Source organism: Tursiops truncatus, chromosome 21, assembly GCF_011762595.2.
Source record: "Tursiops truncatus isolate mTurTru1 chromosome 21, mTurTru1.mat.Y, whole genome shotgun sequence".
Lineage (NCBI taxonomy): Eukaryota > Metazoa > Chordata > Mammalia > Artiodactyla > Delphinidae > Tursiops > Tursiops truncatus.
Window position 1 is genome coordinate 27,174,364 of NC_047054.1, and position 24,304 is coordinate 27,198,667.

The window sequence follows — 24,304 nt, forward strand, 5'->3', positions numbered from 1 at the left end:
CTGAGAACCTGCATGCCACATAGAGCGGCCAAAAAAAACCCCCCAAAAAAGCCAGCCATCCCCAGGTTTAAGAAAGCTTCAACTATTCCACCCATATTTATAAAGAAGAAAAAAAAAACCAAATCAACTGTGTAAGCTACATCAAATTTGGAATTGTTTAATGGATCAAAGTGAACAGCAATGGAATAGGAAGACAACTGAGCTTATGTTAAAAGATTTGGGTTTGATTTCCTCTGGGAATGCATCTTGCAAACTGCAAAGTACTTAACAAAGTGGAGTTTTGTTACCGCCACTGCTGTTGCCATCACCCTTATATGATGTGAGATTCCAGGGTACCAAGAAGGCTCAGGCATAACCATAGGAAGATTGATTTGGTCTAGGGGTTGCACCTGCTGGCTCCATCGTTAAATTAATCACTAAATCAGAAAAGCAGAACCAGATTTTAGGACAGAAAGGAACTGCAGAGAGTAAGATAAAAAAGCAGACAGCCCAGCCAAAAAAAAATTATCTTCGTATCGTACTCTACTGACTTTTTTGTTTGCGCTTAAAAATGACTGATTGAGAGCACATTTGAACCTGGCGTTTGCTTTAATCAGTGTTTCATAAGCAAGTTGATCTATAAAGGCCTGGACAATGTAAATACAAAAAATGAGCAGTTAGCCGTAAGAGGGAAAGTTGATGATGGCCCTCCAAATTTCTAATTAGGATAAATGCCTCAAGAAAATACAGGTGGCCTCACTGGGTTTAGCTTTGTGTTTTAGCAAGTATTTGAGTTTATGACCTTTCGTTTCTCGTAATAAGAATCAGGTCCGAAGTAACTCTTGTGAGTTTCCAACTGGGAGAGAAGAAAATGTGCATGGCCTTATTTAATGATGACCTGCCATATACAGGTTTGTCTCAGCTGTACGCAAACTTCATCTGAAAGGCAGCAGATGAATATATAACAATGATTGTACAGGTTTTAGAGTGAGTTTAAAAAAAATTATTAAAGTATAGTTGCTTTACAGTATTGTGTTAATTTCAGGTGTACAACATAGCGATTCAGTATTTTTGTTGATTATATTCCATTATAGGGTGTTACAAGATAATGGGTATAATTCCCCATGTGATACAGTAACTCCTTATTGCTTCTCTATTTTATGTATAGTAGTTTGTATCTGTTCATCCCATAGCCCTGATTTCTCCCTCTGACTTCTTTCTCCCCATTGGTAACCAGTTTGTATTCTATGTCTGTGAGTCACATTGGTGCAGCCATCGTGGAAAACGGCGTGGAGGCTCCTTTAAAAACTAAAAATGGAACCACCATATGACCCGGCAACTCCACCCCTGGGTATATATCTGGAAAAAATAAAAATACTAATTTGAAAAGATAGACGCACCCCCATGTTCATAGCAGCACTATTGACAATAGCCAAGATATGGAAGCAACCCAAGTGCCCATCAACAGAAGATGTGGTATATAACTGTATAGTTTTTAAAGTCCACGATTATCGAGATGGAACTTGACCATTTGAGGGTTCTTTAAAATGAACTGTTTGAAGGTAGGATCTGCGACTGGGAGTTAATATCCAGAACTCGGCAGACGTGCCAGCTGATTTTGACATCAGATTCAGTGGGGCAAAATGCGTTTGGGGGGGCTTCCCTGGTGGCGCAGTGGTTGAGAGTCCACCTGCCGATGCAGGGGATGCGGGTTCGTGCCCCGGTCCGGGAGGATCCCACATGCCGCGGAGCGGCTGGGCCCGTGAGCCATGGCCGCTGGGCCTGCGCGTCCAGAGCCTGTGCTCCGCGATGGGAGGGGCCACAGCAGTGAGAGGCCCGCGTACCGCAAAAAAAATGAGTTTGGGGATTTGTATTAGGTTTGGATATACATTTTAAGTAGGATTGATGTGGCTCAGGAGTCGACTGTACAAATGATTTATTTTCACCAACAGAAACATTTGGGAAAAAAAAGGTGTGCAGGAAAGCAATATAACATGGAATGAATCAACCCTTCTTATTTTGCTTGAAGTAACAAGTCAAACATAGAGATTTTTTTTTTAAATGACATGAGTCTAAGTGTTACCCAAATAAATTTCCTCTTTTAAACATGCTAATGCCTTTTCATTTGCTTATTTATTATGACATATGTTCACCTCTTGGTTATTGAATTTCCCTGTTGAAATGGAAACTGTCTCTTCATTTTAAAAGTGATTTTGCCAAAGAGACATCCCAGGCATGTTTCTGCTTCTATATTTCTAAGCCATCCAACAAAAGAATCATTATCCCAGAGTCACAGATGTGAGAATGTCCAAGGCAGCGTATTTGTGTCGCGCTGTATGGGACTTCTGACTCTGACTGTTGGATTTTAACTATGCGCATTTCCAACTCCACTGAACACCACTTAGATGAGCTAGTGTCAGTCAGGTGAGCGCATTCATTTCTTTTTGAAAGCCCTGAGCTTTCCTCTTTCCAGGTGCCGAGCCTGCTACAGAGTTGAGTGCTGAGTTTTGAGAACAGAGTTGGGGATCAAACCACTTTAAAGCTAATTGCTGTTACATATTATTTTTATTTAATTAAAAAAAAAAAAGTCTGTCCTGTTCCTTTTGCCTCTCCCTGCCCAGGGCCCCATCAGTGGTGTTCAGAACTAATCTCAGAGGTTTATCGTAGTCACCTCGGCCTCCCTTGGTTTGCTAACTGCAATCTCGCAGCCTCCGGGGAGCAGTTGTTCTCAGAGATTCAACCTGTTCCCTCCCAGGGCTGGAGAGTCGCTGCCAGCATTTCATTTCATTTTTGTTCCATCTGCAGGGGCTAGAAGCTGGTTTCATACTTGACATGTAAAGGCATTTGGGGCATATTGTTCATTTCAATATACATTAATGATGATTTGAAAGCCTGTATTGCAGTCCGGCTTTTCCACGTGCTGTAGACCCCCATTACAGGCTGATTGAACACAGAAGTACTTGTGTTGAATTGGACAGATGCTAGAAGCATATTGTCTCCTGTCTTCAAAATATCTGTCAGAATGCCATTCACAGTCTGGTCAGGATTCCTGATTGTGAGGCCGACAAACAAACCAAAAAAGTCAAGAAAAAGTGGAAACCGATTGGAAGGAAAGCCCCGCCCCATTGCCATTCCATATCTCATTAATAGTATCAGGTTCTACATAAAGCTAACATGGTAAATAGGCTTAGTCTCACCAGCAGACTCTGGAATATGCAACTCTTCCCTCTGTCTCTACAGTGTCTTAAAAGTGGTGTTCAAAACTGTTGAACACACATTCCTAGAACTTCCGTGGTTGAGTCGAGGAAGTATTTGGAAGGTTGGAAGGATGAAGGTGCACAGGTGTTAATATTTTCGTATTTTTTCTTTTGTTGTATTTTATTTATTTAATTTTTTATTAATTTTTATTGGAGTATAGTTGCTTTAGGATGTTGAGTTAGTTTCTGCTGTACAGCAAAGTGAATCATACCCACTATATATAGTGGATATACATATATCCACTCTTCTGTAGATTTCCTTCCTATTTAGGTCACCACAGAGCACTGAGTAGAGCTCCTTGTGCTATACAGTAGGTTCTCGTTAGTTATCTATTTTTTTTTAACATCTTTATTGGGGTATAATTGCTTTACAATGGTGTGTTAGTTTCTGCTTTATAACAAAGTGGATCAGTTATACATATACATATGTTCCCATATCTCTTCCCTCTTGCGTCTCCCTCCCTCCCACCCTCCCTATCCCACCCCTCCAGGCGGTCACAAAGCACCGAGCCGATATCCCTGTGCCATGCGGCTGCTTCCCACTAGCTATCTACCTTACGTTTGTTAGTGTGTATATGTCCATGACTCTCTCTCGCCCTGTCACAGCTCACCCTTCCCCCTCCCCATATCCTCAAGTCCGTTCTCCAGTAAGTTATCTATTTTGTATATAGTAGTATATATATGTCAGTCCCAATCTTCCAATACATTCCCCCCCTCCTTCCCCCCTTGGTAACCGTAAGGTTGTTTTCTGCATCTGTGACTCTGTTTGTGCTTTGCAAATAAGTTTTGTGTGGACACAGTCTGAAAACCCATGGGATGGTTACTGACTTCTGCTAGGCATTGGGACTTTGAAAATCTGAATCATCCCCTGTTTGGGTGCAGTGGGAGAAGCAGCCAGAAATCTTCAAGAATCACTCGTTAGTAGAAGAATTCACAGCTCTGCATGGTTCCCAAAATATAGCCTTGAGTAAAACAACAAACTGGCTCATTAGCACCTACTTTTAAACCCTTGCAGTTAAGCGGCATCACTGCCTTGCAGTGAGGATGATACAAATCACCTGTGGATTTCTGTGTAGCCAGGACGCTCCAATGTCACAAGTCATGCCAATTAAACAGCTGACCGGACTTCCTGCCGGGAGGAATCTTTTGCATCTTTGTGGCCAGCTAATGAAGGATCATTTGAGCAACTATTTTTTTCCTTTTCCTCTTTTTTTTTTTCTATAAGAAAAGAATTTGAAATTAAAGAACCCCCTTGTAGAAGCTGTGCAGTTTTTATTAATATGTGTATAATTCACTAGCGTTCACAAACCTGGTGAGTAACTCACACATATCCTCTTGACTCGAGATTGAAGAACAAGATCTGACCTCCTAGGAAACTTCTCATTAGAATCAACTGACACAGCATCTTCTCTTCCTATTTCTTTCGCCTGCACTTAGGCCCTTCTGGCTGTTCAGAAAGCTAGTTGCCAATATGGTACTGTACCAGCTGCCTCGTGGTATATCTTAAAGCAAGATGTGAAAATGGAACCCAGGATGAAGTGTCTGTTGGCTCCATCAATTTGAGTACAATTAGTCTGGAGTCGGTAGAAGCCACAACTCAAGAATAGACTAGCAGGGGCTTCCCTGGTGGCGCAGTGGTTGAGAGTCCACCTGCCGATGCAGGGGACACGGGTTCGTGACCCGGTCCGGGAAGATCCCACATGCCATGGAGCGGCTGGGCCCGTGAGCCATGACCGCTGAGCCTGCGCGTCCGGAGCCTGTGCTCCGCAACAGGAGAGGCCACAGCAGTGAGAGGCCCGTGTACCGCAAAAAAAAAAAAAGAATAGACTAGCATATGTGTTTGTGAAGACACCAGTTCCCCCCTTGGGGAGCAGGGTGTACTTCTTGTCCTCCCCTTCCTTCTGTAATAGCCTACAGTTTAGGGTGTAAGTGAGTGGAAAAGTCATACTGATGCCATATTAATTAGATCCATTAATACCGTGGGTTTTTCCGGAGAGGCTGCTATTTCAGTACATTGGAAGGAAGGGTGTTATTTCTCTCACACCTTATAGAAAGGGTAGACCCGGGAGAGCTATAAAAATCACCATTATATAAAGTGTCTGACAAGTCAAGTAGGATACAGGTCAGAAATGATGTGTGACTCCTTTGTTCTGGAATTACCCGAGACTGACTTAAGTTATAACTTGGTCGCTGCTATCTTTCTTTGCAAGGCTGGGTCTAGGACATTGTGAAGGTATGAAGTGTCCCCTTTTCCCACCTATGTTGTGTCCCTCTTCACCCCCCATCTAGGGACTATTTGCGGCCAAGCGCTACTACACACACACACACACACACACACACACACACACACACACACACACACACACACACACACACACACACACACACACACACACACACACACACACACACACACACACACACACACACACACACACACACACACACACACACACACACACACACACACCCGGGCAAAGTTTGCTCTCAGGAAAGGTTATGACATTAATCTGAGTATGCGTCAGTGTTTTCTTCTCTCAGAAGCACGGTAGGAGTAGGTGAGAGAGCCGTGCCTTTGGGGACCAAGCATGGCCTCTCGGTACATCTGAAATGCCACAAGCTGAAATGCAGTATCCTCCGCCCCTCTGTACTGGGAGGAGAGACTTGCCCCCGATCTGCCAGCCTTGCCTGGAGAGTCAGCTGTGACATTGGCCTCAAGACCTCACCTAATAACTGTACTGGAAAGGGGAGAAGAGAATTCCTAGTATTGGGGAATAAATAGGGTTTAGGAAGGAAGGCACTTTGTTGACAAATATACGTCAGATCCCTACTGAAGCAATTCATAGAATGAGTACATCTCCTGCTTTTAGAGACTTTTAAATTATGTTTTCAGACTGGGAATTTTTTGTCATTTATCCATTTGTTACTTGCCAGCAGCTCTGTATACAAACTAGTGTTGTAATTTATACGCTTCAATATTGATTGAGTTATTCGTTTCTTATAAGCATGTATTTTTACAGCCAAAAAGATTTATCAGATATACACATATATGTATATAACCCTGCCCTTCGGTTTTAGATCACTTTTGACTAAACTTTTCTTTATACCATCATTTAGCTTTTAAAATGGTGAAAAAGAAGATTGAAACTTGGCCTATATATATCTCTCTCTACCTATCTCTCTATCTGTAGTGGGCCTTTCTGAATAAAGAAATTTTCATTGAAGACCCCTGGAAGATACAAGATAAAAATCAAACTTTGAACAGGGTAATGTACCTTCTGCCTTCTTCATGTCCATTAAAAGAACACTTTTTCAACATTGACTTTCTGGTTGTTTTACCTTTGCAGTGGTTACTTGTGTGTGGTTGAGTGTATAGGCACCAGGATTGTCGGAGCTGTTTCGAGTATAGCGACCCATGCCCTTACACTCTCCAGGTTACCGCCAGTTACAACAGATCTCAATATGGCCCCTTTCCCGTGAGTGTGTGACACACAGCGATGGCTGCAGTTGGGCCGCTGTTATTAGAACTCTGTGGAAACGGCAGAACAGAGGAATAGCTCAGAAACACGTGTCATGCTTAGAAAGAACTTGGAGCGGACTGAGTTTCATCGGGAGACCATTCTCTCAGTTACTCTTTGTTTGGCTGAACAGAGGGTGTTCAAAGTGGTCCTGATGTGAGCGGGGGCTTGACTGTTCTCTAAAGAACCAATCTTCCATTGTTAGTGACGGTCTAGCAACTTAGTTGCCATGTCTAGTGGGAGACCACTCATTGGACTCTAGCACTCACAAATGGAAGAATCGCCTCCATGATATACAGTGACAGATGCTCCCACGAATGTTGCCATTCTGCTTCCCTATAAATTTCAGTATATAGGCACACAGATAATTATTTGTTCATATTTGACTAAAACCAATGCTAATTTTGTGTGCATATAAATTTGGAGGCGGCTTGACATCACTTGGAATAATAATAATAGGGAGAAGAGCCCTGTTATTTATTGAGTGGATACTGTGTGCCAGGTGCTTTATACAAATGGTCGCATTTAATTTGCATAACTACGTGAGTTACATGGCGTTTTCTCTCTTTTGAAGTTTGGGAACCGAGACTGAGAAGCAGTGATGTATGATTTACTTGTTTACCTCCAGTGTCCATGCTCCTTCATGTCTGCTGTGCTGTGATCCTAGGAAATTAAAGTGGTGAAGAGTGCAAATGTCTTATTTGAGGCTCCCAAATAAATATCCCACGAGGTGGACAGAAAGCTTCCATGTTTTAGTGGCTTGCTTTGGATTAGACGGTTACTATTTGAATGGCTGCTGCTGCAATCCAGGTCTTGTCACTCTTCCTTCAGTACTGACCTCCAGGACTTCTCTGACGGTCTGGTGGTTAAGACTGTGCTTCCACTGCAGGGGGCACGGGTTCGATCCCTGGTCGGGGATGTAAGATCCCGCATGCTGTGACACGGCCAAAAAAAAAAAAAAACTGACCTCCATCAAGTGGAAATGAATGACACTTTTGCTTCTGAGAAGCAGCCGCAGTGTGACTTAGCCAGTGGTTTGGTGGTTTGGTCACTTCTATGGCAGGAGGTAATTCCACCTGCATGGAGACCTGTGCTTATAGTTCAGTTGGTGATGCAAGAACATATAACGTGGTTGTACTGAGCAGGGCACCACCTCAGATTGTACTGATACACACACACACACACACAAACGCACACACTCACACACGAACCACTGTCACTGCTCGTGTGTCTAAGTACATTCACAGGAGCCAGGCTGGTCATGTCGTGCCCTACAGATGCCATTATCACAGCAGCCCCCTGACCTTCCCTCTTTAACATTTCTTCTCTCTGAAATGTCCTCTCTCTTCCCGTCTTGTCACTGCTCCTACTCTAGATGACAGAGATCATCTCTTACACATACGAGCAGAGGTCTTCTTCATTCAGGTTAGAAACCATATGACTTATTTCTTTCCTTCTGTTGATTAGTAGACCCATGGGCATAGAAATTGACTCAAATTGTCAATGATTGGGCACAGTACCTAGGAAGGTGACAAGTACTTGAGTTAACACCACTTTAGGCAAGTAGCGGTTGATCTCCAGATTAGTAATTATGACTAATTTTTAATAGGTGCCCTATTTTGAAGATACAGCCATTGGAAAATATCTCCTGAAGGATGGAAAACTAGGTAGCATCTTTTCTACAGAAGTATGAAGGGTGACTGCTGTTGGCTTTAATTGAAACTAAAGAGCTCGAGCTGGAGTCAGTTAGGATGTAAGATAGCAGCGAGGGGTTTATAAACTGAAAGAAGTTAATAAAGAGGATAGTAGTTCTGGGTGAGCTTGAGTGATTTCCTTTGGTTGAGCTTTTGTATGGATAACGTGGCAAGTGAGACAGTGGATGGCAAAGCACACACTCTGAAAATGCAAAAGTCTATAAGAATGTAAGATAATTAATACGGCACCTATATAATTAGGTAATTAATACAGTACCAGTGTCATATATGTAATTTTTAATTTTTTATTTACCCCATTAAAAAATAAAAAGGAACAAGAGGAAGTAATTTTAATGATATATTTTATTTGATGGGATATATCCAAAATATTATTATCACTTCAACATGCAATCAATCTTTTACAATCTCTTTAGTACTAAGTTTGGGGACTCCGGTGTGTCTTTCACATGTACAACACATTTCAGTTTGGATTAACATGTTTCAAAGGCTCAGTAACTCACATGTCTACCACATTGGACCTGTCAGACCTAGGGTATCTGTCTAGGAATGAGATACAAACCCCGGGATTCTTGTGTGAGCTGCAAAATCATTTATAAAGCTTTTACAAAATAAGCTTTCCTAGACCCCATTTGTAGAGGCTTTGACTTGGTAAGCCTGGGGTGAGGTCTCAGCATCTGTTTACGAAGTTCTGTGCGTGGTTTTGGCAGTGACTTTCAGGTTCAGCTTCGCACATGAGCCTCCTGAGGGGGGCTTAGTCCTCACGCCTCTCCCCCACTCTAACTGCTCTTTTTTTTTTTAACTCAGCAGATAACAAATTTGTTTTTATATTAAGCAAGGGATTGACGTATTAGCTGCTGTAACTTAAACAGTGAATTTTCTAGGAGTGCTAACTTTTTCTCTCCGTTTAACCCTTGGTTGTGGGATAGTGGTTAGTAGGGCTATTTTTGGGGGGGTGGGCTGCACCCTGAGGCATGTGGAATCTTAGTTCCCCGACCAGGGATCGAACCTGCGCCCCCTGCAATGGAAGTGCGGAGTCTTAACCACTGGACTGCCAGGGAAGTCCCAAGGGGCTATTTGTTTAGAGTGTGGGTGGTCAAGTACAGAGTTGAAACTGCCCCTCTTCTAGCAGAGGTGAGTGCCGGGGAAGTTGTCTTCACTCTGTCTTCTGCCCCCTTGGGTGCCCATTACTTGTTTAACTCTCTGTGTCGCAACAGTCAGTAAAAAGGCAGAAATCTGGGAAGGTTCTGTTTCAGCCCCTGGCTAAATGCATTATTCTTTTAGCTACGCTTTTAAGCTTCTTGGTGCTTCTGTTTATCCAGCCACAAAATGTGGTAAATGCTGATGTATATACACTCGAAGACCCCCAGGTTAAAACACTGCTGTGCTCTGTATACCATGTCACCTCAGGATTATAGTAAGCTACCCAGCATGCCCGTGAGTTAAGTAAGTGTTTATAGAAATTTGAACAAGGCTGTGCTTGAGAAGGTCAGATTGACTTGCTCAAGGACAGTGCGTTTCTCTAGGCTCTGATTCTTCTGCCTCAGAACCAGTTGAATTCCTCCTGTTGACTACTTTTCTTGTCATCGGCTTCCTTTTCTTCTACCCCTTCCCCTGCTCCCCACTTCAGAGAGATTAGATGGGCAGGCTGTGTGCTAGTGAAGATTTGCTTTCTGGTGACATTACCATGACCTGTTTTCTAACCCTCTCAGGGTTGGAAGAGACCTCAAACCCATTTAGTTAACCTCTAATATGATTTTTGCACATCCTTTTGAATATCCTGACATTTAATCCTCTAGTTTATTTTTTAGCAACACCAGTGATAGGAATTTCACCACCTCCTAAGCCAGTCCATTTCATGTCTAAATGGCTCATTTCCCCCTTTAATTTAACTGAAATGTTTATTTCTGTAACTTCTACCCTTTGAAGCATCTAAACATGACAACCCTTCAGGTATTTGAAAATAAGGATTTTGGCCATGACACTCCCACCTCCATCAATATATTCCACCTGCTTTTTCTTTTTAGATTGAGTGATTCTGAGTTCTTTCAAGTTCTTTCATGTTCCTCAGAAAACATGGTTCTAAGTTTCTTTACTTTCCTCTGAATGGACTTCAAGGACTATATATTAAATGTGATACTTTAATTAGCATGGCCCCTGTGCAAGTGTGACACGCAAATTCGTGGAGCGTTCCATATTTTTAAAACATAAACAAGACGAAAAGACAACCCTCTGAATGGGAGAAAATATTTGCAAATGAAGCAACTGACAAAGGATAAATCTCCAAAATTTACAAGCAGCTCATGCAGCTCAATATCATAAAAACAAACAACCCAATCCAAAAATGGGCAGAAGATCTAAATAGACATTTCTCCAAAGAAGATACACAGATTGCCAACAGACACATGAAAGGATGCTCAACATCACTAATCATTAGAGAAATGCAAATCAAAACTGCAATGAGGTATCACCTCACACCAGTCAGAATGGCCATCATTAAAAATCTACAAACGATAAATGCTGGAGAGGGTGTGGAGAAAAGGGAACCCTCCTGCACTGTTGGTGGGAATGTAAATTGATACAGCCACTATGGAGAACAGTATGGAGGTTCCTTAAAAAACTAAAAATAGAACTTCCATATGACCCAGCAATCCCACTACTGGGCATATACCCTGAGAAAACCATAATTCAAAAAGAGTCATGTACCACAATGTTCACTGCAGCTCTATTTACGATAGTCAGGACATGGAAGCAACCTAAGTGTCCACTGACAGATGAAAAGATAAAGAAGATGTGGCACATATATACAATGGAATATTACTCAGCCATAAAAAGAAATGAAATTGTTATTTGTAGTGAGGTGGATGGACCCAGAGACTGTAAGACAGAGTGAAGTAAGTCAGAAAAACAAATACTGTATGCTAACACATATATATAGAATCTAAAAAAAAATGGTTCTGAAGAACCTAGGGGCAGGATAGGAATAAAGACGCAGACGTAGAGAATGGACTTGAGGACACTGGGAGGGGGAAGGGTTAAAAAAAAATGTGATACTTTATAATCTGACCAGCACAGATTCACAAAATATGGATGAAATAAGGAAAATAAAGGAGCAACGGAAACCTCTGTGAAGGTTTTCTTTTCTCCTCTGAGTGATCGTAGAATTCACAATGTAGAAAATAATCGTGCAGAAAACTTCTTGTATTACTTTTGTGAAACCAAGTAGGAGAACAGTGGGATCTTTCCTTTGCTAAATATTGCTTTCTGGTATTACACTAGCAGACTTGTTTTCAGGTTAACTTAATATAATAAGTAAACGATCCTCTGAAGGTCTTCTATAAGCATCCTTATGCTTGTATTCTTACCTTGAAGGCATCTATCTCTTTCTTGTACAGGGAGCAGACTTAAAACTATTAAAAAGTGGTATTTTTAACTTCTGAGTCTTGTTGCCCCTGCATGCCCCTTTTTAGTGTTTGAAATTAAACAGCAGGGAGATTTCGGCTGAATGGTCCAGACCATTATAGTGAGCTAGACCTCTGAGATGCATTCCACTGTGCAGAGCCAACAGACTACTTAATCCACATCATTGCCTGGCCTCTAGGGTGCGCACCCAATGGAAGGCATTTATTTACCAAATTAAAAGCACAGCAAGTAAAAGCCAAGGTATTGTGCAAGCCCATTTATCGACTCTTACTCTGCTACTGTTTACTAAATTTCTCAGTGATGGAACATGATGGACGAGTTGATTCTTACAGTCACGTGGCTCCACTAAAGATGAGATACATCTTCCCTGCTTTATTCCTCTTGCATTGACAAAGCAGCTTATGGTAGAAATTGGCGGTTATCCAGCTCCAGCTGGAGAGAGTATGTAGATTTCAAGGTTTGTTTTTGTTCTTGTTTTTTCATTTTTGAATTATTCTGTCAAGTCCGCTAGATGCAACTACATATAAAGAGATGCTGGCATGCTTGGGATTCAGTGCCCGGTTCTCTCGTCTGCTTACCTAAGTCCCTTCTTTCTCTTCTAGTGGATGTTCGTATATACACAGGTGAGTACACACATACATGTACATGCATGGGTGAACATGGATCTCTAAAAACCCACCTGTGGCTACCTCGGGTAGCATCCACCCAGCCAGTAAACAGAATGAGAAGTCCAGGGATTTTTCAGACTACCTCTGTATTGTGTGTTAAATTCTACTTGCTGAAATGCTTTTATCATCAAAGAACCTCTCATCTTTTTTAGCAGGATGGATGACAAACAGAGCTGGATATCTTTGTCTGCCATCAACCCTGAGAGACAAAGGGATTTATGCTGCTCTTTTTAAAAAAAAAAATTATTTTATTCAAGTATAGTTGATTTACAATGTTGTGTTAACTTCTGCTGTACAGCACAGTGATTCAGTTCATTATGGTTTCTCACAGGATAGTGAATATAGTTCCCTGTGCTGTACAGTAGGACCTTGTTGTTTATCTATTCTCTGTATAATAGTTTGCACCTGCTAATCCCAGACTCCCACTCCATCCCTCCCCCACCCCCCTCCCCCTTGGCATATGCTGCTCTTTGAAGAGTGGGATATTAGATATAATAGTGATGAAATGTGGGTAGACAGGGGAGAAACTGTTTATGTCATTATTTCATTTAGGATCTTCCTGCACTATGCTTTCCTAACCCCTGCCCTTTCTGTATACTGACCAGGCTGGATTAATTTATTCTTGGTTCTCTTTGACAATTTTGCCCTCACTGATAATCTCTAGTATGAAGTCAAATTGATCAAACCAGTGTTTTCTCTGGAATGCTCATTCAGAAGTGACAGGCTTCTGGGATACATTTGCCCTTTCCTGCTAATAAAATTGCAAGGCACTCTATGCTAGGGCAACTTAAAACCTATGCATCTAAAACTCATGGGTACCCTGGGTCTGGTGAGTGTATCATGGAATTGTAGTTTACAAACACTTGCAACAGCCAACTTGTTTTTCAAACTAAATCTTTTCTGGAAGCTCAATATTGGATATAGATAAATGAAGTGTAGTTCTCAGGTGGAACTGAGGATGGGTAGTTCAGAATCCCATGGCATGATATGCTGAGAAACTTGCTTATATGGTTTCCTCCTCATTCACTGACACTAGACTGAGGGACCCAAAGGTATGTCACATCATATTTTTAATCCTACTTCTTGCAGAATAATGGATGGTGCTTCTTCCTGGCACGTTTGCGCCCCACTTAGGACACATTTTCTGTTGTTCAATATAAGGAAAACACGCTGGTGTTCAGAAACTATGACATACACACACATATAGACCACACACACACACACACACACACACACACACAGAGAAAATTTTTGTTGGATATCCATGTATCTCATTGGATGCCTGAGGTCAGTTAACAAGTTATTGTTGAAACCTTGATCATCAAGGACTCAGCTATCAGTTTTCTAACATCGCTTAACTTGGGCAACACAAAACAAAACAAAAATCTGGAGTAGTGAGGAAGTAGCTCACTCATGAAAAACAACAACTGCAGAAACCAACCCTCACTGGGGAGATAGTGGCTACTCTCCTGACTATTTTAACTTTTTGTTAAAGGCTTTAGTGCCGTCAGATAAGCAGTACATAATCACTGGAAAAGTAGGCAGTTTACAAAGGAATCTAATATGGTAATTGATTAGTCACTGAGAGAATGGGAGACGTTGCTAAACTGTAGCAAATCCATCTCTTTGCCCCAGTTTGCTAGTTAAATGGAAAATATGGCAGCAATGAAAGTGAAATCTGTTGGCTATTTGATGCTTCATTTACCTTGTATAAAACACACATCATAGATGATTGTCAGCATGAATATGGACTGTGTTTTTCAAAAGCTACGTATCCCCCCTTCTTCTTTGGTGATGCAGAATAGGGTGTAGTGGGGGTTAGTGGCATTAAGAGGTCAAAAAGTGTTGTACCAGAGATTTTTAACTGTAGATTTTTCATAATAAATAAACTGAGGTTATAAATTGAGCAATTAATTAGATTTTTCTCCATGTAACCAGTTCTTCCTATATAAATACTTTAGTGGATAGAGTATTACTAACTTAGTGTTTTGCCTCTGTAGTGATGACCAAGGTGAATTTATTCAAGCCCAATTGTTATTTACAATGTCAATGTCAAAATTTTTAGATACTTTTGCCACAGTATCTCTAATGTATTGAATTTTAACCTTTCCTGAGTTTATTTTACTGTGACATTGTGATTTTTTATTATTTAACCTTTCAGGTTGAAAATATTCCTTGGAGAAGTGATTTTCATAAGCTTATTCTACACGTTATAAAATAAAAATTTCCCCCCATTTTGTCAATGTTATCACAGTATAATTTACGTACAATAAACTATATCTATTTAAAGAGTACTCTTTGATGAGTTTTGATACCACCACAATCAAGTAAAGAACATTTCCATCACCTCCGAAAGTTTCTTGATATCACTTTTTGGTCTATTCCAATCCCAGCCCCAGCCTATGACAACTACTGATCTTATTTTTTGTCACTACAGAACCTAATATTTTGTTTGAATTTGCCTTAAAACTACCTTTTAAAATGTCAAGACCTAGTTTTTGTGCTGTTGGCAAACAATGGTAGAAAGAAAAATATAGTAAAAATTATATTGTTTGGCTTTTCATTTGGGAGGTATAAAGCCTCTGTAAATATAATGGATTATTTGTGAAGACGTGCTTGAAGATAACACCCTAAAATCTCTATTATGTCATCATCTAGAAATAACACACAAACATTACAAATTTATACCAAATTTATACCAAATTTATACTTTATGAATAAAGTACAAGACTCCTAAACATCAGATATTGAAAACAGGTTTACACTATTTTGAGACTGTGGTACATAGTTAAGTTTCACTTTACATTTTTATAATGTTCGTTTGGTTTCCAAACTTAATACAATGCAATATTTAATTTAAAAATCATTTATAAGTTGTGCTTTATCTCAAATAATAATAGTCATAATAAATTATGCTTAAAATAAAGTGGCACGGACCACTTGTTAAATAGAAGAAAGTAATTTTCTGTGCAAGTTACGATTAACTTTAAATACATAGAGTATTAAAAGGAACTTTATGATAAAATATTTAAAAACATATTGATTGTAACTTAAACTGTCTTCCTTATTATGTCACAGAGGAATGATTAAGAGCATAGGTTCTGGGGCTTCCCTGGTGGCGCAGTGGTTGACAGTCCGTCTGCCGATGCAGGGGATGCGGGTTCATGCCCTGATCCGGGAAGATCCCACATGCCGCGGAGCAGCTGGGCCCGTGAGCCATGGCTGCTGAGCCTGCGCGTCCGGAGCCTGTGCTCCGTAACGGGAGAGGCCACAACAGTGAGGGGCCCGCGTACCGGAAAAAAAAAAAAAAAGAGCATAGGTTCTGGAGTTAGGATATCTGGCTTGGAATCCTGGATCTGCGGTGTACCAGGTGTGTGATCTTGGGCAAGTCATTTAATTTCAGTACCCTTATCTATAAAATAGGGAAAGTAATGCCAGCCTACATCATAGTGTTGTTGGGAGGAGTAAACAAGTTTAGCCATGTAAAATGTTTAAAATAGGATCAGACATACAGGAAGACGTCTATTATTATTATCCCTCCCCAAAACAGTTAATTCTCCCAGTTTTGAAAAAATAATATATTATTATGTCACAGTTCAACATTTCAGAAAAATTTGGGAAACACTCCACTGGGAGATTTCTCATTTTCATTCTCTTATGAAATATTTCCTCTCTTTCTGGCCCTATGGTACTGTCCCAGATGCTGAAAAGTCCCAGTCCCTTTTTGCTATACTACCCTTTATACTGAATACTTTAATTCTAACTAGAATCCCTTGGGTTACAGCATCCTGAGGTTGGTGCATAATTCTATGAAATTAACGTCTGCTTGGTAGTAGAAAAGCAAGGAAAAATTGTCTGATGATGGAAAGACGTGGGAAAATGGGTCACTTGTCAGTTAAATAACAAGCCATCTCTCATCTCACTTGCAGTGAAACCACATTTTGTGTATTTTTCATATTTACATGAGAGTAAAGGTTCCCAATGTTTTAGTTTAATTTGCCAAATAGTTGGCTGTCCTGCCTAAGTACTTTTGATCTGCAATCACTTTCAAGGCCAAGGCAGCTTTGTCTAGTGCCAGGAACAATTAATTTCTCACGACTCTAATAAAGAATGTTTCACTTGGTTGCACACGTAAATAGTGAGTTTGTAGTCAAATAAACAAACACACAAACAGAAAGGATATTCACAAATTACTTGTGAGATTTCTGGAGGTCAGTGTCCATGTCTTATACATTATTATATCCTTGACAATCAATAGTGTTGGCACGTATGAGGCACATAAACTCTTGAGTAATTGAATTGACTTACTTGATTTCCAAGGCTGTCTGAAAGCTGAAACTTATCTTCATTGACTATCTTTTTCACATGAAAATTTGGATGATAAATTTCTACTGGTACGTCAAATTTCTCTAAAAATAGCAATAAGCAAATTGTAGGATGGATAATCTAATGTAGTGATGAGGGCTAGAGATGAGATTGTTCCACTTGGTCAGTAATATTCACAGGTAGCTTGGAATCTCCTCTTTCATCTCAAAATGTATATATTCTTAGTCCATTTGTTAAGGATATAACATAGAGCCTTAAATTATATATATTTTCCATATGGATTTTCTAAAATTTCTTTCTTGGTTTATGATGTGAATGATAGACAAGAAGAAAAACTCACCAGTTAACTCCTAAAGAAGGAAATAGTCGTTTATACATGTTTAAATGTGTAAATTCTATCAATCCCTCTCAACAAAAATATAATCATAAAAGTTTACTCAACTCTGTTGTGAAAGACTAGTGTTAAAAAATAGTTGTGTAATGGGGCACATATGCTGAGTTTATTATTTCAAGTGTCCTAAAGGCAGTGGTGCCAGATTTAATATGAGGCTCCTCCAAAGATGCTAATTCCTATTAGGAGAATTTTGTATATTCTAATTTTGTTTCCCTCCAGATTTCTACTTATTGTACTAAAAACAAGATAATTCCAAAAAGAAAAATAATAGTTGTGTATTTTATTAGCATAGGATATGAACAGAAATTTAATTGGTTTATAAACCATCAGTATTCAGATGCCATAAGGATAAAGAAAATCCTAAAACTGTTTATATTGTAATATAAAATCATTCTTGGGTTCATGTTAATGAAGAGAACCATTTTCACTGACAAATCACCCTATATTCTAATTTATATCAGTGAAACTTTATCAGTTAAATTTTATTTAACAGGTTTTTTTTTCTGACTTCTAGTCTGTTTTGTTTGCAGTATATTCTATTATTCTCACTTTATTTAGAAGATAATTTACCTTTTAAACTAGCATTTTTTTTTTTTTCTTTTGCGGTACGCGGGCCTCTCACTGTTGTGGCCTCTCCCGTTGCGGAGCACAGGCTCCGGACGCGCAGGCTCAGTGGCCATGGCTCACGGGCCCAGCCGCTCCGCGGCATGTGGGCTCTTCCCGGACCGGGGCACGAACCCGTGTCCCCTGCATCGGCAGGCGGACTCTCAACTACCGCGCCACCAGGGAAGCCCTTAAACTAGCATTTTTTTTTTTCATTAAGGATTTAAAATACGTCTTTGGATAAAACACTAAAATCTACTACCTGACTTGAGAAAGGAAGAATTTTAACTTTTATTGCAAAGCCTAATAATGACTGTTATGAAATTTTAGGATTTCATAGTAAGTTAAATCTAAACAATGTCATACGGATTTTTGTATATTAGCTGACTCATAATACTGAAATATAGAAATGAATTTAATAACATTTTAGTGAAAATAGAGCAAGTTCTAATAAGGATCAGTGGTTTAATTTTGATTTTAAAAGCCATCAGTTGTTGCCTTAGAATTGTTCCAAAATGAAAATATCTTTACTGGGGGCAGGGGAATTGTGGAAGATTAAAGGGAACGGTTTTAAAATTATTTTAATTTTAAGTGATAGCTGTGTAACAATGTCATCTCTTAACTTCGTAAATGAAAATATAGAACAGTTGCTTTTAGCTTTTTTAGATAATTTTGGTGTTTTTGAGAAGGAAGTGTTTCCCAGAAATAAAATTATCATTTTCCTTCCTCCTCTTCAATTCCCCCTGCCCCTCACCCCTTGCATAATTGTGATTCTCCTGCTGTAAATCTTGGGTGATTATCTAACTTAGAAGTGACTCATATACCATTTATTAGGAACCATGTATTTTTTAAAATTAATTTTTATTGGAGTATAGTTGAGTTACAATGTTGTATTGTTTCAGGCGTACAGCAAAGTGAATCAGTTATACATACACATATATCCACTCTGTTTTAGATTCTGTTTCCATATAGGTCACTACAGAGTATTGAGTAGACTTCCCTGTGCTATACTATAGGTTCTTATTAGTCATCTATTTTAGATATAGTAGTGTGTGTATGTCAATCCCAATCTCCCAATTTATCCCTTACCCCCTTGGTAACTATAAGTTTGTTTTTTACACCTGTGACTCTATTTCTATTTTGTAAATAGGTTCATTTGTACCATATTTTTAGATTCCACATATAAGCCATATCATATGATATTTGCCTTTCTCTGTCTGACTTAACTTCACTCAGTATGACTGTCTCTAGGTCCATCCATGTTGCTGCAAATGGCATTATTTCATTATTTTTTATGACTTAGTATATAGCCATATATACTCCATTGTATATATATACCCCCTCTTGTTTATCCATTCTTCCATCGATGGACATTTAGGTTTCTTCCGTGTCCTGGCTATTGTAAATAGTGCTGCAATGAACATTGGGGTACATGTATTTTTTTCAGATTATGGTTTTCTCCAGATATATGCCCAGGAGTAAGATTGCTGGATCATGTGGTAGCTCTGTTTTTAGTTTTTAAGGAACCTCCATACTGTTCTCCATGATGGCTGTACCAATTTACATTCCCACCAACAGTGTAGGAGGGTTCTCTTTTCTCCATACCCTCTCCAGCATTTATTGTTTGTAGATTTTTTGATGATGGCCGTTCTAACCAGTGTGAGGTGGTACCTCATTGTAGTAATTATCTACTACAGTGCCACATTTAACTTAGAAGTGGCTCATACACCCATTCATTAGGAACCATGTATTTTTAATGATATACCAAAATTCGAAAGCAAGTTAGGTACCTGAGAACTGTCATAAAAGTTCTTTACTAGATCAATTTCCAACAAATAAAAAAGCCTATAATTTATGTTACAGAGTTAAAATATTTTCTCTGGCAAATGTTAGACCAAGAGCAATGATGCTGTCAATTATTAATGAAAGGATGGGAATCAGCCCTTGGTCTCTTCAAGTTGTGTGTGTGTGTGCATGCACCTGTGTGTGTTCACGTGTGTGTGTGATTTTTGTTCGGTCTTTCAGTACCCTTCATTATTCTTTTACATTAGCTAGTGCTAAACTTATTTTAAAAAATGTCAATGACCTTTAAAACTGGAAAGACTGTGGAGTATTATTTTTTGAAGGAGGTTCAGTAATTTGGGTCAAAAAATGCTTTTTACTTGATTTTATTGGGGCATCTCCAGATCATTTTATCTTAATTTTGTTCTGGATATCTTAAACATGATAAACAGATAAATTTTAAAAAACTCATTAACAATTGAATATGATCCAGATGCTAATACAGACAGTAAGGATTACATTTCACTTCAGGAATAAGAGGAGTGGGAATGGTATAACTTTGCAGTAGTAAAAACGTATTTTCTGACTTTACTCTTAAGTTTTAGTCCTTTCTTTCATGCATTTCTGGGGAAAACTGGAAAAATAAATTGCCTTACAATGACTTAGGAAGAATGGCCTTGGAAATTGTGACAACACAGTTGTGTGTTGTGTGAGATCCATGTGTGATGACCATAATACAACTGAATGTGTCATTATAATGTTTCTAAGCCTATGAAACAGTAAAAAAAAAAAAATCTGTACAAGGGGAAACAAACTTTTTTGAAGATAAAGTGAAAATATGTCTTAAGGGCCAAATAAATTTAAAATCCAATCAAATGATATATCTAAGACAGCTGTGAGTGGGGAGATACTGTAAAACTTGAATTTCAGGTGTTGGAACTTGCCTCTTTGGGGTTATAAAGTCATAGACGTGGAAAGTATAAAGTGTTCAGAGTTCCTCTGAGGGTGTCAACAGTGCAGTCAGCCTCTTAGCTTGAATTTCTGGTCATTTTGAGAGCTGTAGAACACTGGGAAGTCAACTCCAAGGTTACATTGTGGGGACTGAAATAATTATTTCCTTGGGAGTAAGCATTTGTCAAACGCTTAGAAAGTTTTATCATGAAGTAAAAGAGGTATTTATCTCATTGTATTAATATTTATATAAAAAAGGATTTGTAAAAAATTGTACCTACAATATTTAACATTTGGATTATTATAAAAAATAGATTAGCCTGTGACTTTAATTCTAACTTAATTATTCAAAATTTTAATTTTAATAATTAATTTAGAACCATGATTTTTTTATGACTAATAATTTATTTATTGGAGTGTAATTGCTCTACAGTGGTGTGTTAGCTTCTGCATTATAATAAAGTGAATCAGCTATACATATACACACATCCCCATATCTCTTCCCTCTTGTGTCTCCCTCCCACCCTCCCCATCCCAACCCTATAGGTGGTCACAGAGCACTGAGCTGATCTCCGTGTACTATGCAGCTGCTTCCCACTAGCTATCTATTTTACATTTGAGAACCATGATTTTAAATTGAGTCTTAGTAAGCTTGTAAACATTATCAGAGTGCTTAATATATAAATGTTTTATTTCTTCACATTATAATTTAAATATATTTGATGTTAACAGTAATTTAAGTGCTCACTAAGGTCTATCTGTAACACTATTAAAGTATTCATAATATTAAATATATAAATAAAGTTTCAAATGTTTGAAGATGTTTAAATCTATGGTGAATATAAACATTATCCAGAGCACCATTAAAGGTAATATGTTCTTTTGTTTTTTTTTTTTGCGGTACGCGGGCCTCTCACCGTTGTGGCCTCTCCCGTTGCGGAGCACAGGTTCCGGACGCGCAGGCTCAGCGGCCATGGCTCACGGGCCCAGCCGCCCCACAGCATGTGGGATCTTCCCGGACCGGGGCACGAACCCGTGTGCCCTGCATCGGCAGTCGGACTCTTAACCACTGCGCCACCAGGGAAGCCCTGTCTTATTTGAAATTTATTGTGCTTCTTAGAACTGAGTTTTGGTGTCTTTTAGCAATTCTTGGAAAATGCCAGCCATTATTTGTTTGAAGGGTCCCTCTGCCCCTTTATTTCTACAATCATCTCCTTCTGGAACTCCAAGTTTTATATGTTAGACCTTCACACACTATCTTTCGTGTCTTCTAACCTTAGCTTGTTTTCCATATCTTTGTCAGGACTTCCTATTGGATTGTTTCTTAAGAATTATCTTGTCGAGGTCTATCCTGATGGGGCTTTTTCTGTAAACCTACATTGTGGGAAATGCCTCAGAGTAACTGCGTACTTTCCTTTACTCATGGAACTACCTGTTAGATCTGTGGGAAAGAAGTACAAGACAGAGCTGCTAAGTAAACTATGAAAAACCTAACAGTCAAACTTTTTTTTATCGTAGGTATTGGCATATCCCAATAATCTGTACTCTTCTAGGGCGTGATGGCTTAGGAGTGAATATGATTTGATTGAATCTTATACATTTTCAGAGGATGTCAAATTCAGAACCAGGCAGATCCATCTCCCGACCCTAAACATGGTCCTAAAGTAAATCGCTTGAGGAAATTGGATCCCGAAGGTTACAGGTGGGGAATTTTGAAGTGTGTCTATATTCCATTGGAGATCAAAGAAACCTAACTAAAAGAATTGTGGGCTGACTCACATGACAACTTCTTTTTGAAAGGGCTATTTTATCTTGAAGGTTATGAGTTTGGAGGAACTAAGGTGATTGGCAGTGGAAAGAATCAGAACATTTGAAATTCCTTAAAAATTTATTGACTTAAATAATTTTGTCTGTGTTACACATAATTAAAAAAAAAAAAAAAACCTTTACACTTTGTGCAGAAAGTCAGCGTACATTTTTGGCTCAGAGTTTCTCTAATGTTTTCTGTGGAAGGAATAATACCATTTATCAGTTAAAAAAAAAAGAATTATTAGTCCATTAATTTTCTCTTCAGCTGTGTCTAATCCATTATAAATTCATCCATTGGATTTTCCATTTCAATTATTATGTATATTTTTCCTGGAACTTCCTTCTGGTTCTTTGATAAATCTGTATTAAAAAATAGAGTTCTGTACTCATATTTTCAAACCTTTCTTTTTTTATTGAGGTATAATTGACATATAACATTGTATTATCTCCAGGTGTACAACATAATGTTTCAATATTTGTATATACTGTGAAGTGATCATCACAATAAGTCTTGATAACATTTGTTGACATACATAGTTACAAATATTTTTTCTTCTAATGAGTACTTTTAAGATCTCCCCTCTTAGCAACTTTCAGATATGCACTATAGTATTATTAACTATAGTCACCATCCTGCACATTACATCCCCATGACTTAATTATTTTATAACTGGAAATTTGTACCTTTTGGCCCCTTTCACCCATTTCTCCCATCCTCTGTCTCCTACCACTGGCAACCACCAATCTGTTCTCTGTATGTATGGGTTCCTTCTGTTGTTTTCATTGCTGTTGTTTAATTCCACATATAGTTGAGATCATACAGCATTTGTCTTTCTCTTTCAGACTTATTTCACTTAGTATAATGCCTTCAAGGTATATATATGTATATCTCACAGCCATTCATCCATCATCAGACACTTAGATTGTTTCCATACCTTGGCTATTGAAAAAATGCATCCAGAAATGGAATTACTGGATCATATGGTAGTTCTATTTTTAATTTCTTGAGGAACCTTCATACTGTTTTCCATAGTGGCTGCACCAATTTACATTCCCACCAACAGTACATAAAGGTTCCCTTTTGTGTTTTTACTTCTTTGCCGACACTTGTTATTTCTTGTCTTTTCAATGGTAGCCATTCTAACAAGTGTGAGGTGATATCTCATTGTGATATTGATTTGCATTTCCCTGATGACTAGTGATGTTGAGCATCTTTTCATATACCTGTTTCCCATCTATATGTCTTCTTTGGTAAAATGTCTCTTCAGATATTTTGCCCATTTTTAAAAAATTGGATTTTTTGTTCATTTGTTTGTTTTTGCTATTGCACTGTATTGAGTTCTTTATATGTTTTTGGGTATTAACCCTTTATCAGATATATGATTTTGCAAATAGTTTTTCCAACTCAGGAGATTGCCTTTTCATTTTATTATTTCCTTTGCTGTGTAGAAGCTTTTTAGACTGATGTAGTCCCACTTGTTTATTTCTGCTGTTGTTGTCTTTGGTTTTGGAGTCAGATTCAAAAACTCATTGCCAAGACTAATGTCAAGGATCCTACATTCAAGTCTTCAATCCTTAATTTTTGTGCATGGTATATGATAGTCTACTTTCATAATTTTGCATGTGGCTGTCCAGTTTTCCCAGCACCTTTTATTGAAGAGACTATCCCTTCTTCATTGTATATCCTTGCTTCCTTTGTCATAAATTAATTGGCCACAGATGTGTGGGTTTGTTTTATTTGGGGAATCTCTTTTCTGTTTCATTGATCTATAGGTCTGATTTTTATGCTAATACCATACTGTTTTGATTACTGTAGCTTTGTAATGTAGTTTGAAATTAGGGTGCGTGATGCCACCAGCTTTGTTCTTCTTTCTCAAGATTC

General features: G+C 38.8%; 1 protein-coding gene, 1 non-coding gene and 1 pseudogene across 2 annotated transcripts in view; all 3 read left to right on the plus strand.

Moving 5' to 3' along the window:
• The window catches only part of UNC5D (unc-5 netrin receptor D), a 607,834-nt gene that overhangs the window by 205,614 nt on the left and 377,916 nt on the right, over positions 1–24,304 (plus strand). The window lies entirely within an intron of this gene.
• Positions 10,574–10,668, plus strand: LOC117310075 (U6 spliceosomal RNA; annotated as a pseudogene).
• Positions 21,952–22,080, plus strand: LOC117310082 (small nucleolar RNA SNORA18). Its single transcript, XR_004524338.1, has one exon. It is a non-coding gene; the product is annotated as a small nucleolar RNA SNORA18 (small nucleolar RNA).